The 16767-nt window shown below is 42.8% G+C and overlaps 1 protein-coding gene across 6 annotated transcripts in view; it reads right to left on the reverse strand.

Moving 5' to 3' along the window:
- ppp1r9a (protein phosphatase 1, regulatory subunit 9A) overlaps positions 1-16767 on the reverse strand; it is a 424704-nt gene that overhangs the window by 221561 nt on the left and 186376 nt on the right. The window lies entirely within an intron of this gene.

A 16767-nucleotide genomic window follows, 5' to 3' on the forward strand; every position in this document is an offset into this window, starting at 1 on the left:
AGCCGTAAGGGCCATATCTAACTCCCTCTTGAATATATCCAATGAACTGGCATCAACAACTCTCTGCGGTGGGTAATTCCACAGGTTAACAACTCTCTGAGTGAAGAAGTTTCTCCTCATCTCAGTGCTAAATGGCTTACCCCTTATCCTTAGACTGTGTCCCCTGGTTCTGGACTCCCCCCAACATCGGAAACATTCTTCCTGCATCTAACCTGTCCAGACCCGTCAGAGTCTTATATATTTCTATGAGATCCCCTCTCATTCTTCTAAACTCCAATGTATAAAAGCTCAGTCGATCCAGTCTCTCCTCAAATGTCAGTCCAGCCATCCCGGGAATCAGGCTGGTGAACCTTCATTGCACTCCCTCAATAGCAAGAACGTCCTTCCTCAGATTGAAACTGAACACAATATTCCAGGTGCGGCCTCACCAAGGCCCTGTACAACTGCAATAAGACCTCCCTGCTCCTATACTCAAATCCCCTAGCTATGAAGGCCAACATACCATTTGCCTTCTTCACCGCCTGCTGTACCTGCGTACCAACTTTCAATGACTGATGTACCATGATACCCAGGTCTCGTTGCACCTCCCCTTTTCCTAATCTGCCGCCATTCAGATAATATTCTGCCTTCGTGTTTTTGCCCCCAAAGTGGATAACCTCACATAAAAAACACAAAAGTTCATAGCCATGCTTACCTAGACAGTTAGAGGCAATGCAGTTCTTGCCCTGCTCTAAGGTTGGAGTTGTGGTCATGCCTTCAGCTGCCAAGGCCCTAAGCTGTAGAATTCCCTCCCTAAACCTCTCTTTCCATCATTAAGACACTCCTTAAAATCTAAAGGGGTTAGGCAAAGGAGAAAAAAACTAAAAGGCCGACAGCCAAGTTAAAGAAATTGGGTTACCGTGGGGAAGAAATAAAATGTCTTCAGTACGTTTGTTTTCATTTAAAAAAGGGGGAAAAAGTTGAGAGAGTGTGTGTGAATGTTTCTTGGCTCGTGATCGGGGAATATCACATAAATGTTAGCACTTTGAGTTTATAACCCAGTGCAGGGATTAATGGAAGGAAAATTGGGGAGACTGCTCATCTCCAATAGGGACCAAATCCAAAGAGGAAAAAAAACAGAGATAAGAAATCAGTATCATTTTCAAGCAGTCCAGACGTGCACTTGTATCAAAAAGCGACAGAATTAAGGGTGACAAACTCAAACAATGTTGAGAGGAGCAGAGATAAGAAATTGTTAGAATCGTTAGAAATTATATTTCTAAGTTGCATAAAAGTGTGAAGAGAGTTGATTGGGTATGTTCATTTTAAGATTGTGCACCCAGAATTGGGAAAAAAAAACCCTGATCTACAACTTAAGTTAAAAACACCAGCGTGGAAAGGCTGACAAAAGCCAAAACAAAAGTTTATTTAACAAAAGATAAGTTTCAGTCCAAGCTTCAGTCTTAAAGTTACGGTTTTCATAGAATCATACAATGGTTACAGCACGGAAGGTGACCATTTGGCCATTCGAGCCTGTGCCGACTCTCTGCAAGAGCACCTCAGTTAGTCCCACTCTCGCCACCCTGCCCCCAACCCCCCACCCTTTCCCCGTAGCTCCACAATTTTTTTTCTTTCAGGTACTTATACAACTCCCTTTTGAAAGCAGTGATTGAGTCTGCTACCACTTTCAGGCAGTGCATTCCTGCAGAGGCTAGCCCCAGGGGCTAGACTTTCCATTATTATCGCTGTCGGATCGCCGTAGCGATGTGAAATGGGCGATAGCAATGTATTCAGTCGTGCAAGGCCAGCATCCATAGCAACGGCCGTTCTGCGCAAGCACGTTTTTTTTTTAATCAGTCAATTAACTTTTCCCACGATTCGGGATGTCAGTGGTCATCTGTGCATGCTCAGAAGACAAAGGGAGGGAGCAAGAGAAGGAAGGTTGTATCGAGGCAATGGAGATGGAGCACGAGGTGTTGGGAGAGTGTGATGTTGCGGAGGTTGCAGGGAGAGAGGGCGAAAGCCTTTTCTGATGAAGCCAACGAAGCTCTGGTTCACGAGGTGGAGACTCGGTGGGATGGGGTCAATTAACCCGGGTTGGGCGTGGGGATTCCCCCCACCCCCAACCACCTTTGGATACACCAGCGAATATGGGCAGACATCGACAAAATGGTAACTTCGGCAGCCCACCATGTGAGAGAGCCAAACCAGTGCCGCAAGCACTGGAACAGTCTGATGGCATCTGCAAGAGTAAGTATTAAATTATTAAATTTATAAATGTAATGATGCACTGATTCATTAATTAGAACGTAAATCTGCTGGATTATAATTAAGTTGGGTAATCTTAGGTAGTATCCCTGTTAAGATTTGGACTGGGGTCAAAGGAATGACTGGCAACAGACAGACTGTAAACACTCAGCATTTGTACCACCTTAATTTTGAAGGAGAATTATTAAATTATAATCGCTGTTTGTGTGCTCTGAGCAACTCTTTAACTTTTGGTTAGGTTGGTGGATGGATGGCACTACTGAGCTCTGAGGGGGCCGCTCAGCTTTGCCCAGACTGAGATTCTCTCCAGCTACTGTCAGTGACCCAGCCTGGACTGGGGGAAGAGCTGCCCTGGCTCACTGTCTGTCCTGGGACATAAGCTCTGACCACACGGAGGTCTCCAAGCACAGCCCAGGGACACGGTGGCCCCTCTCCTCATGGTCCTGTCATTGCCGAGCTCACCAGTGGTCCTGATTCCCCTCCCCCTTGGGGACTTCCATCGATTGCAATAACCCGTCTCCCTCCCCTCAGACGGTGAATGGCACGGCCCGTGGATGGGGCCTTTCCTGGGGATTGTACGCGAGGGGGTTGGTGTCACGCATTAGTTACTAACCACGATCTTATTAAATTTCTTCTCTGAACCGAGATGTTATAACCATGTTGGCCAAACTGCAAACAATTGAAAAAAAAAAACAGTGCAGACATGAGGGAACATGCCCCCTATGTAATTTCTCTGCAAATTTGCTCCTCCATAATTTTCCCACTAGTTGGTGGCCTATAGAATACACATAGTAATGTAAAAACACCTCTACTATTTCTTAGCTCGAACCAAATAGATTCTGTCTTTGACCCCTCCAGGACACCCTCTCTCTCCAGCACTGTAACTTTGTCCTTAACCAATACTGCCACACCATTTCCCAGCCTTCCTTCCCTATCTTTCCTGAACACCCTAGATCCAGGAATATTTAATACCCAATCCTGCCTTTTTTTGAGCCATGTCTCTTATTGCCATGACATTATATTCCCATGTGGTAGAAAATGAATTTGAACTTTTCAAAGCATTGGACTAGAGTTAAAACAAAACCTGTTTTAAATCAGTTTGAACAATTATAAAGTGCTGTTATTGCAAGTCAACTGATGACTGAAGACTAGGTGGCAATGTAAGCAGTGTAGATGGAAGCATAAATTACAAAGCGATATTAATAGATTAAATGAATGGGCAAAAATGTGACAAATGTAAGGTCAGTCCCTTTGGACCTAAAAAGGATAGAACCGGATAGTATTTTCTAAATGGTGAAAAGCTAGAGGTTCAAAAAGACTTGGGATCCGTGCACATAGATCATTAAAATAATCAAAAAGGCTAATGGAATGCTGGCCGTTATATCGAGAAGACTAAAATACAAGGGGGTAGAAGTTATTCTACAGCTATACAAAGCCCTGGTTAGACCACACCTTAGGAAGGATATGTTGACCTTGGAGAGAGTGCAGAGATTTACCAGAATTCAAGGGTTAAATTATGAGGAAAGATTACATAAACTACGGTTGTATTCCCTGGAATTAAAAAAAGGGTGATCTGATTGAGGTTTTCAAGATATTGGGCCCAAGTTTCCACCCCCTCATGGAGGTGCGCCGACTTTCTAGAATAAAAAGGGTGCCGAAAAGTTACCTTCTAATTCTCCGAGCTCCTCAGGACGTCTTCGGCCTCGGCATAGCGCAGCATAAGGGGTGGGGGGGGCGAGCCAGGTCCTGGCGCTGAAAACAGTGCCGGACCTCTGCACATGCACGCTACAGTGTGCGCGCATGTGCAGTAGCTCCTCGCAGCCCGAATCTCTGCGACGCTGCATGGGAGGGGCCCGAAGCATGCCGCCCCTAGCCCTGGCCGAATGGGCTCCCCGGGCATTGAAGATGTGCTTAAATAGTTATCGGGACTCGGGCTTTCTAGAAACACCCACACCGATTATCGCTAGGATGATGATCAGTAACAGAAAACTCGCACACAACTTCTGTTGACAGACACAGCTTGCCCCATTTAACAAGACTATGTTCTGGCTGTGAGAAAACACTCTAGGTAAGTGGCTGATATGGACTTGTGACTGAAAAGCTCAGATGTGGGACCTGCCCGACATTGACGACTCTAAGTTGGACTCGGGATCCACGTCTTTGAACATTCTCTGACAACCACAGATTTCAGCAAAGTAAGGAGATGACACTTCAAGACCGAATCCGCGGGGAGCGTGCCTAGACTGGGGGAGAAACGCCCTGCTTTTATTCCGGACTGGTTGGAATTCTAGAAGTGGAATCTTGCAATCTGGAAGCATCAAATTAATAAACACCTAAATTAATAAGCGTCTAGATACAAAATACGCCAATTCCAGTGCGTGCTCCAGTCGGCAAGGTAGGACTTCTAATTTTTATTACTTGATTTAATGTTCTTTTATTGTTATTTAAAAATTATGATGGTTTCTATGCATCTTTATGGTTAAAAGTGAAGTGTTTAATGGTTTGTAAAATCCCCTAAATTCCCTCGTACTTCCCTCCCCCCCCCCGCCCATCTCTCGCTGCCTGCGCCTCATTTATAAGGTGTAGTCAAGGTTTTCCTGAGCATACAAAAATCTACACTTACTCCATTCTAAGTTAGTGTGGAATAAGTTTTCGCTGCCTAAACTTGCAAAACAGGCATAAGTGGTTGGTAACGCCCCCTTTTGAAAAAAAACTGTTCTAAAATGAAACTATTCTAACTAGCTAGAATTGGAGCAAACTAAATGCCGAGAATTGCAATTTCTAAGATACTCCTACTAAACTAGTTGCACGAAAAAAATAGGTGCAACTCAAGTCGAAACTTGAGCCCCTTAAGGGGAGCTGATGGGGTGGATGGAGAGAAATTTGCACATTGACCAATGTCAGAAGAATCAGAAGGGTGACAAGGGCGTCTTGGTTATAATTGACTGCTTTTCCAAATGAGGCTAAGTAAAAACATCAGAAATAGCAAATTGGTTTGAGGAAAAAAGGATAATGTAGTCTATGATGGTTAAAATTTTAGTGGTACAGTCTCTTTAAAAAGCTTGTGTGAAGGTTTTTGGTGCCACTGTGGCTCTGCCCTCTTTTCCCTTCTGTGCAAGTGTTAAAAGTTGTTTCACAGAAACATCTAGTTTTTTGTTCCATTATATTCAATATTTTTACAATCATTTGGAAAAACACCTGAAGAAAGAAAAAGAAAAATGTAATTTACTGTAAGACCGTGTTATTTTGTTTTATTTTATCTGTTTTGTATTATGTTTGGTCAATAAAATATTGGTCTGAATTAAATTAGAACTATTGAGGTTTAACTAACCTTTTAAATGGTGAAAACCCAATTTTCATTGTGGCCACACTGGTTTTTTTAAAATTGTGTGCTTGTCTCTAGTTCCAGATGTGAGGCTTTCACATTGAGAAAAAAGGGGAACACATCCTATAGTTGGAACAGAATTGGTTCACAGAATGTTAGTGATGTTGATAATGATTTTTGCTGGAAAAATTTTTTTAAAGTCAAAAGTTTGGTTCTTTGGGAAAGTTTTCCTGAATTTCCAATGATGTCTGACAATGTTTTGCTCTGCTTTCTTATAAACCTACAAAGAAGTTAACCCTTTCCGCTGACAGTTGTTTTCTTAGTTCAGCAAGGAGCCACTTTTGTATTGCTGGATGTAAATTTATACGGGGCGTTATCAAGGAGGCTTTGAGGGTGTCCTTGAAACATTTCCTCTGCCTACCTGGGGCTCGCTTGCCGTGTAGGAGTTCCGAGTAGAGTGCTTGCTTTGGGAGTCTTGTGTCGGGCATGCGGATAATGTGGCCCAATGGAGCTGGTTGAGTGTGGTCAGTGCTTCAATGCTGAGGATGTTGGCCTGATCGAGAACACTGACGCTGGTGTGTCTATCCTCCCAGGGGATTTGCAGGATCTTGCAAAGATAGCGTTGGTGGTATTTCTCCAGAAATTTGAAGTGTTTACTGTATATGGTCCACGTCTCTGAGCCATACAGGAGGGCGGGTATCACTACAGCCCTTTAGACCATAAGCTTGGTGCCAGATTTGAGGGCTTGATCTTTGAACACTCTCTTCGTCAGGTGAAGGCTGGTGCACTGAAGGCGGTGTTGAACCTCGTCATCGATGTCTGCCCTTGCCGTAGACATCAAATGTCGCAGCGTGGTGACACAAGGGACTTAAAACTTTAACCTAATGAGATTGTTGTATCTTCCAAGACACATTGCTCGAAGGGGAAGATAAACGACTTGCATCCAAACTCAATAGTTACTTTTGTCTTCTTTGTAAAATCACAAAGTCTGGGCATAATTTGTTTGTGAAATTAAAATTGATTAGATAGAGAGAAATTTATTTGAAATTCAGAAATAAGTTTTTTGGGGAGGCCGTTGTGTTAAAGGTAACTAACATCCCTCATCTTGCAGAGTGAATTGCTCTCCGGTATATTTTGGGGAGTAAAAGGTCCAAGAGGATCGGTTAAATAAAATTAAACAAACAAAATGTGTTAAAACTTGGACCAAGTGGGAACGTTTGATCTATGTTTTAATGATATTATGATAATATTGTATTAGACAGTAAAATTCCTCTAGGGCTCATGAATGAAATGGTGAATTCTATATAAAATTGAATGAGAGGAAGTGTGTGAGGATATAAGATGAAAACAGGAAAATTACACTATCAAATGGCAATTTTTCTTAAATCACTCTTCTTAGGTGAATTGGCATAAATCACCTGGGTGCAATTTGGTATTACAGTAAATTCGTAAATTACAGTAAAAGTCAGGGAAGTGTAGTAAATTGGTCAGTTTTCTCTTGGAGATGTTTGTGTCATTGACAATACTGAACAATAAGAAAACTGCATTTCATAGCCTAGCCACTACCCGAGACGTTGGTACCATGCAGGGGGAATGAGGAAAGATCTCCAGATACCCCATGATCTTTTGATAAGATCATCTGAAAGCCGAGGAAAGGCTTGAATCAAATTCCACATGTGGCATGATATTGGGATACTGGTATGTGTGAGAAATGTAAATGTGTTATGTGGCAGGTAACTAGCATGTGGGAATGCATGTTGAATTTGTACTGAAGAACGAGTCTCGGACATGCTCTGTTATCAACAACAGCACAACATGAAATGGCTAATGTGGCTCAGGAGAGTGAGACATCTTTTTAAATCGTCAAGGCATTGCCACATTCTCCATAGAGAAACAAACTTTGAACTAATCAGGATAGAGTTAAACGCACTGTTATCTGTTAGAGGGATTCAAATTAAAAGTGAAAAGAATGCTGGTCAAATTAGGATTTCCTTACACCTAGAATGGCCGTCAGTTTCAAAGCCTGCTGGACAAAGAAAGCCTGTAGGAAGGCTAAAAACAAAAAAATCAGGGAGGCCAAGGCTTGTCTTTGTCTGGACAAGGGGACCATGGTTGTATACAAATCAGCTACAAGCTGAAGGTGGGAGACAAGGAGGCCTTACCTTACTGGTTCATAACAAAACATGAATCCAAATGAGAAGTGACCTCCCTGAAGAAACAGAGGACCTCAAAAGGGATAGGTTTGGAATCAATGATAAACCGAGGTACAGCCTGTCAACGGCATAATTCCAGTGATAATAGAAAAAGAACCTTAAAGCGGACTCCTTGGGAAGATTGGGAGTCCCGTATGCAGGAGACCAGGAGGACTCCCCCGAACCAGGTGGGATCGAACACACCCTGCCCCCAAACACTAAACTGATCATGGAATTAATAGGGTTCAGTTAAAGAGTTAGTATCTCAATAGGACAAAAAGTAATTCAAGAACATAGTAAAACACTTCAATACAAGCTTAATGCCAGCAAGTTATTTTAAAGTAACACGTATCTTATGTTGATAAGTAACATCAACTATTGGTTTGCCAAGTACAAATACTGATGGTGATAATCATAATGCTAAAATGAATGTGGGACCAAAAAAGACATCCCAGCTCACAAAAAGAACTCTACCTGTCCAATCCAGCAAAAGAACCCAAGTATTAATGGACTAGAGGTAACTGAATCAGGAAATATGTTACATAATGATGTGCATTTTGAAATTGCACCGGTTTTGTTAAACTTGAGCTTGAATCTGTCAACTAGATTATGTGAAGAGAGTTATTCACAATTAATAGACAAAATAGTAGGAGAATTAGTAAAGAATAGAAAAGAGGAACCAAGGGCTGAGGAAGGTAGGGAACATAAGGCGAATCCGTTTAAATCGCAAAGAAAGTGAGAGCTAACAGAATGGATAGGAATAGGAGCCACGGCAAGGTGAATAGGAGTAAACAGACGAGATACATAAAGTATGTGGAAACACTATGAGGTAATGAAGAGGCAATTAAAAAGATTATTGGCAAACAATGAGGCTAATCAAAATCAAGATCCTACTAGAGGTAGCGTGTGTAGCCTCAATGCGACATTTGTGATGAATGTGGTACAGAAGGGACTGGGCCAAATCCCTTTGTTTATTCATGAACAACAACTGAGAAAATGGTTCAAAGGAACCAGGACACATAATATGATGCGCCAGATGGGAATGGCATTTTTGGCCCTCCGAAGTGAGGGCGGGGACAAGGAAATCATACCGCTGGTACTGGAACTTCTCTTGTTAGCAAAGAATGAGAGTCAACTGTGGCAAGTGTATCAAGTAAGAGTTTATCGAAGTGACTGAAGACTCTGGAATAGGCATGATACATAAACAATTATGAAGAATATCCAAACCATCTGATAAAGAACGCCAAAATTTGGATAGGACCAGACACAGAGTGCTACACCCTAAACATGACCACTTGAGTTTGTAGATGTGATGTGGTACAAAAACATATCACTCCAGCCTGCGGCTTCATAATTGACGAGGAATCACCCAATTGTAAGATGAGTCAAAGACTCTGGGAAGAGGGACAGATTAATGTAGCCGACAAAAGCAAAGAAAGATACTGTGTGACCACCACAGCTACTTTTATGACTGTTCAATTAACAAGATGGCACACACACTGATTCTGTCTGTTTCCAGCTGGGAAAAACCCAAATCAGTGATAAAACATTGGTGCCGCACACCATCATAATGTGACCCACCTACAAGTGAGGAGGTTTTGGAGAATGAGACGATTGAAGCAATCTCACACAACTGACATTATATACCACCTCAGTTTGAAATCCATAATCTACTGAATGAGAATCTCGCTTATGCTGCAAAATAATAAGCAAATAGAACAGGCAATTAAGAAACTAGGGGCGATAAATTGAATAGCTTAGTGTCACCCGAGAGGACCGCTACAGGGGCACTAAAGAGTTAGCGCTCACGCACAGTGATATCAGTGCCACTCACCAACTTGATTGGGGTTTAGCACCAGGGAAGGTTGCGCCGGTGTGGAACGACCCGGTAGCGCCACGGAAGCCAGTGTGAATATTTTCGCTTGCCTGAGCACCCGGCGTTAATCTCGCCAGAGAAAGCTGGCTTGCAGAGCTGTCCCGGGGTGCTAATGAAAGGGATTAGTGTACCAGGTAAGTCTTTGTGATTTTACTTCATTTTATTTGCAATATTACTTTATTTCTGGTTCCTGATGTTTAAGTGAGTTGATTTGTAATTTATTTTAAGTTTTTATGTTTTGCAGCAATCCTTCTCTTTGAGCGCTATGATGACATTTTTTTAGCGGTAGAACTTCAGTAGCACTACCAGCTTCCCTTAGCGCTCCACTCCATTCTTAGGGCACTAAGAATCAATTTTGCTACCGCCGCGCTAACATTAGCGATCAGGCCATATTAGTGCCTCAAAACCGTATATATTCAATTTTTCCCCCTAGAAAATCATGAATGGTGTAGAGTTACACCCATGGATTAGATTATTTCAGATGGGTTTGGTGGTAGCTCAAATAATAGCATTAGGGATCCTGGACATTGCATTATGTCATGTTAGGAAATCAATGAGGGACATAGAAAATATAAGGAAAGGTAAGGAGGTCGCAAGGGCACTAAGGGGAAGCCAGGATTATTAATGACAAAGAAGGATATAAAACATATTGCTAAGAGGTAACGTAACCCATCGGAGAAAAAAATATAAAAATGTAGGACATGTTGGCATATGGAACTTTGTTAATTCAGCTTCTGAAAGGTTTCACGTTTAGTTCATTAAATATAGAGAAAAAAAATCAAGAGAGAGGTACAGATTTCACTTAGCAACAGCCGATGTTCGCAACCAACCAGCCTTGGATATTTTCATAACAGAATGTTTAGATTAGAAATGTTATGTTATGATACGAATGTCTTGAGACCAGAAGGGTCTCTATGCTTATCAGAGCAAGGCCACGGTGTTTTTACGTACATCTAACGTTGTTAATGTATGTTGAAGAAAATGTAGACTTGTGTCTCTGGACTATGCAGTAGCCAGAGACTACCAAATTAGGGAATGCCAGTTCCAGTTTGATGACAAAAGTGTATATATAAGCTTTTTCCTTTGTTCAAGCAGCACAAAAGGGACCCATGCCAAAGTTTGCATACTCTATCTATGACTATACTCCACTTGTAAATTGCTTTTTATGTTGAGGTTAAAGAATAAAGGCTGTGCCCTCATGATGACCAAGTTGTGGCGCATGCAGCAGACCACCATGAAATGGGACACCCGCTTTGACGAGTACTGGAGGGCTCCTCCCAAGCGGTCAAGGCAGTGGAACTGTTGCTTCAGTAGGCCAATGGTCTGCTCAATGATGTTACTGGTAGCAGCATCGTTCTCATTATATGAGTACTGGGCACAAGTGTTGCAGTTGCGGAGGGGAGTCATGAGCCAGGTGGAGAGTAGATAGCCCTCGTTTCTGAGCAGCCATCTTCGAGCTTGATGTAGTTGCTAGAAGAGTGTTGGCACACAAGTCTGGTGCAAGTTAACGGCATCATGGCTACTGCCACAATAGCAGACACTGACATTGAGGATTCGCTATGTGTGATTGCACACCAACTGCACATTAAGAGCCTTTGCGGTTACGGAAGATCTCAGGATTATTATGCGGTGCCTGCAAAGCCACATGGGTACAGTCAATGGCACCCTGCACAGTGGGAAAGCCCGCTATCCTGGCAAAGCCACATACATGCTCATCCTGCTTCTCTCTGGTGATTGGGAAACCAATGTAGTCCCTTCCCTTCTCCGGGTGTAGAGAGCCTCAGTTACCTTCCAGATGCAGCAATAGGCAGCGAATTGTGAGAGGAGCTGCTAGCAAAGAAATTGAGGGCCATGGTGACCTTGACTGCTACTGGGAGAGCTGTGGTTGCCCTGGTCTGAGGCTGGAAGTCTGGTTGCAGGAGGTGGCAGAGTTCTGTGACTACCTCCTTGTGAAATGAAGCCTCCTAATAGACTGCTCCTTGTTTAATTGAAGGTAGGAGAAGTGCATTCCGAAGACTCTCGGAGGGTAAGGCTTCCTGTTGCGAGCCCTGATGGCCCTCCTCCTCCCTCTTGTTCCCGTCTTTCTCGCTGCCTTCACTGTAGATCCTGGAGGGCGAGGTCGACTGCCAGTACAGTCCCCATGACTTTTAGCAACTACAAGTGTTGTAGTTTGAAGCATTTAAAAAATAATGAGAGAGTTTTGTACTTGCCAGAACACTACCTGATACCAATTAACCTTGAAATGACTAAAGAAAACTCTTGCAGTAGTAGGAAATAGCACAAAACCACTCAAACTTCAAAACCCTGTCAGATGCGAGTGATTGGTGAAGATCCCATTAAATTGCGTTGCTGTCGCCAGCTTCCTGCTATTGTATGTCACCTCAACCTGTCGTTGCTTTCTTCAGTCGGTAAGTTCAATGGCCAAAACAAAATTGGGAGATCGGGCATCAAGTGAACATTGCACACTCACTGACGTCATGACCACCGTGATTGTGATGTTCCTGGCGATCCAGTTTACTGACAGCATCACTGGCAAAACTGATACGGCGTGTGGTGCTGGAACCGTCATCAATTGGCGGTCGAGCTCTGAATGGCGTTTTAGCGCCATCTCATGGCACTAAAGTGTGGTGCTAAACACACAAATTTCCCCCCTAAAATGATTATAATCGGAAGACTGAATTCGTTACTACTCAAGTGAACAACAGAACACTGTTTAAGACAACAATCACTTTTTCAAAATCTCCACCCAATGCCAGGACACTTAGAGGCAGGCTGCTGAACCTCTTGATTCTCTGCTGCCATTTCCATATATTAATTCCTCTTCAACTTGAACACCACTTTGTTCTTCATCAATTTGAGCACAGCTGCTTATTGCAAAATAAATGACTCCCTAAGCAAGCGCTCTACTCGGAACTCCTTCACGGCAAGCGAGCCCCAGGTGGGCTGGGGAAACATTTCAAGGACACCCTAAAAGTCTCCCTGATAAAGTGCAACATCGCCACCGGCACCTGGGAATCCCTGGCCCAAGACCGCCGAAAGTGGAAGAAGAGCATCCGGAGGATGCTGAGCACCTCGAGTCTCGTCGCTGAGAGCATGCAGAAATCAAGCACAGACAGCGGAAGGAGCGTGCGACAAACCAGGCTCCCCACCCACCCATTCCTTCAACCACTGTCTGCCCCATCTGTTACAGAGATTATAATTCCCGCATTGAACTGTACAATTACCTGAGAACTCACTTTTAGAGTGGATGCAAGTCTTTCTCTATTTCGAGGGACTGCCTATGATGATGATGAATGTAGCAATATTCCTTCAATTGCTGGCACAAGATCATCCAGACTACAACATCTCTGTTTTAGCATCTCAAAGGATATTCCAGAACTGCTTTGGTGGCGTTGTGCATCTTACTGGGTTTGGGCAGTCTTAAACTAGCTTTTAGTCAGTATGAGTCCAGAGCAAAAAGCAAATCTGATCATAATTGTGCAATAATTAGCAATGTCATCTAGGGGGCCCATGTAGATTGGTGATATGGGACACCTCCCGCTGTTAGGCACATTGCATGAAGTTTGTGGAATGATCGACTTTAAACGCTAAAAGTCAAAAATGCTCAGATTCCAGCACTAAAATCTCTCATATCTTGAACATGAATTAACTCCCAACAAATTAGGAGAAAAATACAAAACAAAGACAGCAATACTTATGCAACTATCATTCTGAACCTGCACTCCGACTAGAGAGAAATTGTTACACCTCAGATAACATAATTGGGAAGAACATTTACAGGAATGAGTATTTTGGGCCAGAACCTTCATTCTCTAACTGATGCTGCTTAACACTGCTGTGATGTCTGATCATAGTCTGTCTTCAATTTCTATTCAGAGTATTCATGGTCCAATGAAATAATTTTTGGATTGTGTCTATTTATGTGTCAGGTTTTCTAAATGCTTTGGACATTGGAATCACTTGTTTCTTAGATGAGCTTCCCATCCTCAAAGGGAAGCATCTGTGTTAAGGAAAAAAACAAAAGGATATCCTACTGGACTTGGAACCCCTTCAGAGTATTCTTCAGGCTTTTCTGGCCCAACACTGGAAAGGATTAGCATGAAGTTCACTTTGTGCTAGCCCACGTATCAGTATCCTGAAGACCTCTGCACCAGGAAGTTAAGCTCAATTGGACAGAATATTGTCGACCCAACTTGAAAAAGCTTTCTGGCAGTCAGTTTAAATTTCCATCAAGGCCATGATGTTGTTTCAATCATCCGTAAGCTCATGGATGGCAAGTGTACAGACTTTCTGGAGGGAGATGTGAAGAGGGGCTGTGATAGCCGATCCGCTAGCAGAGTCCACAGGATCAATGTTGGAAGGGGTGAGTGGCATGGGAAGGAGATTGGCAAGATTAGCCCTCAACAGATATGCTGGGTGGAAAGGTCGGCAAGAGAATAGTTGGAGCAGATGGAGTTGTTGCTTGTAAGGAGGTGTCATTGGGCCTTTCGGAGGATGTGAGGAGAGGCACAAAGGGAAGCTACAGGCTTATTTAAGAGGGAGTTGTCGAGGGCGGCAGTAGGAGATAGGAAGGTCGAGGAGTGCTGAAGGGTTGAGGTAAGGATTAGGCAGGGCAAAGTACCCGATGTTGTAGGCATTAGGCACATGCTGAATATATCTAAACTCATATAAGTTTAAAGTGGCCACACATAAAATGGCTGCCCAGGCATGATGGGAAATCAGGTAGTCAAGCTGTGAACTATTGACTGAGGCTGACCGAGCAATATCCCTGTGAGGCCCACTGCCAGGATTGCCTTGGATACAAGATAACTATAACAAACCATTATAACTCCACACAGCAGAGCCCCGAGATATTGAGATAAGAGGGGCCTACATCACATAACGAGGGCATGAATCAGCCCGAGCTGACAAGAACCGAATATGTAACTCTAATAAGGAGGCTACCCAATGCCAGCATCCAAGGACAGTAAGATAAGAGAAGCCCAGGCCATGTTACAAGACACATGAGTCATCCCTTGCAACACACCCCTTAGCAACACATCTCTTGGCAACACATGAGCCACTTTACGTTTAGAGACTAACGCTATTGGTCTAATGTAACTGTAGTAAACTGTTGTAAAACATATAAAGATCCATGAAACCCTTTGTTCAGTGGAGAGAAGCCTGGATACAGTCCTGAGACTTCCTCCCCACTGAACGTTAATAAAGGCCGCATTGGCGTTGGAACTGACTCTGAGTGTTGAGTGATTCTTCTGAGAAAACATTCACGCTAACAATGGCGTAGTCGGCAGGATTCCCCGGAGTCGCTGGAAGCCCTTGGAAAAAACCCGGGTGAGTATAAAAAAAACGATTTTTAAGGGTGCGGAAGGTGGAAGCTGGTTGATCGACACGAGGAGACGGTCTAATATCTCAAACGCCTAGCCTGAGCCTGAATTAAGAGGACTTTTGTCCCACGTGACGGCCAGGAACCAAGTAGGCGTAGGGAACACACTTAGACCGTGGGATCGTGATACCGAGAGGCATCTTTCGGACCCAGTAGTGTAATTTGAAATACCCCAGGGTAGAACCAAGCGGTGTACAGCGGCTAACGGAATCCAAACCTGTGAACAGGGTCGGACCAACGGGCCGAGCGGTGGTAGGTAGTCGTTAAGAAGGCGTAGAGCACTGCGGGAAATTGCTTAAATGTGTTTTAAGAATTGTATAAGTTTGTGTAACAGCAGAACTTGTGACCTGACAGTAGCTAGGAGACGGTCCACTCCAAGTTGCGCTAGGTAGAAAGCGGACCCCTGAGAGTAGATACCTAACGGATCTAGTCCTACCCAGGAATGGCCATGAAAGCAAGTAAACTCGAGTGGGGATCAGAAGGGTCCATTACCCGCCATCTAGCGGGAAAGCAAAAGAAACTAATCGAGAAAATGATTAGAGCAGGGTGGGATACACAGGACCTGCAAGCAGCCCTATGGGAATGGTGGGAGAAGGAATGGAAAGTCAAAAAGAAAAAAAAGGCTGTGATCTTGATACTGCGAGCCCATGTAAATTAACATAGGAAGCTAAGATAAAAAAAAACTGAAGGTGATTGTCTTAAGTGAAGTATGGAAGAGGAATAGAGCCGGCTAAAAAAAAAGATTAATAGGAAAGAAGAGAGACTTTTGTGAACGTCTGTTTTAAATGAGAAGTACCTGTGTGATTTTGTGACTGCGGAATGAATTTTTATGTTGTCATGTTTCTGAAAGCCTGGTTGGAAGAGGAATGCAAGTGTCTGTTTATTTTAGCTAACCCTTTGTAGTGTTGTCCTGTATGTGGGAAGTTTTAAGACATTTTAAGTTAGAAACGCAGGTATGGATTTATTCGGGTGATTCGGATGATAAGTTACGGAGCTAGGAAATGTACAAAGGATAGGTTTGTTGAGCAAAAGATAAAAAATACATGGTCCCGGTGGTTAAAAAAAAAAAGAATTTACTTGTCGAAAGAAAACATGCAATAAAGATTGAAATTACAAAGTTTGAATTGGGATTTTGAGATATTCAGAGAAGGCACAGAAAATACTGAGGTGGATTCAAAAAAGAAAAAGATTAAATTAAATCTGATCAGGTCAAAGTCCTGGGCGAGTGGCGAGCTATCTGCGAAGGTGTAAAAGGGACTTTTGGAAAATGTTAAAAACAGCAAGCTTTAGTAACGACTTTGAAACTGGAGCATTTTGAGATAATGAAAAGCAGCCCTCAAACCCTCAAAGCTGGACTCCATTCCAGTTATGAAAAAAAAAAGAAAAAGATAAAGACGCCACTTTGAAAGTAAACAAAATGTGTTTGTGATGGAAAAAGACATAACTTACTAAATACTAGTTGATGTTTGCTGTGAAAAAGATATTGGTTTAATTAGAAAAAGAAAAAAAATTTGGAAGAGGTAAAAAAACACTCAACATTGATAATGATTTTAAATTATGAGAAAGTTTCAATGCAGTTTGAAAAAAGATTTCCAAAATGGACAGTGCCGAACAGTCTAAACAAGCAGGAGGGTTTTGAAGATAACGAGGAGAAAGAGAGAAATTTAAAAAAAAATGAATTTCAGTAAACAAAATTGCTATTGTATGTGTGGTCTCGTTTTAAATCAATTTTAAAAAAAAAGAT

The sequence above is a fragment of the Pristiophorus japonicus genome, chromosome 5 (assembly GCF_044704955.1).
Source record: "Pristiophorus japonicus isolate sPriJap1 chromosome 5, sPriJap1.hap1, whole genome shotgun sequence".
Classification (NCBI taxonomy): Eukaryota; Metazoa; Chordata; class Chondrichthyes; family Pristiophoridae; genus Pristiophorus; species Pristiophorus japonicus.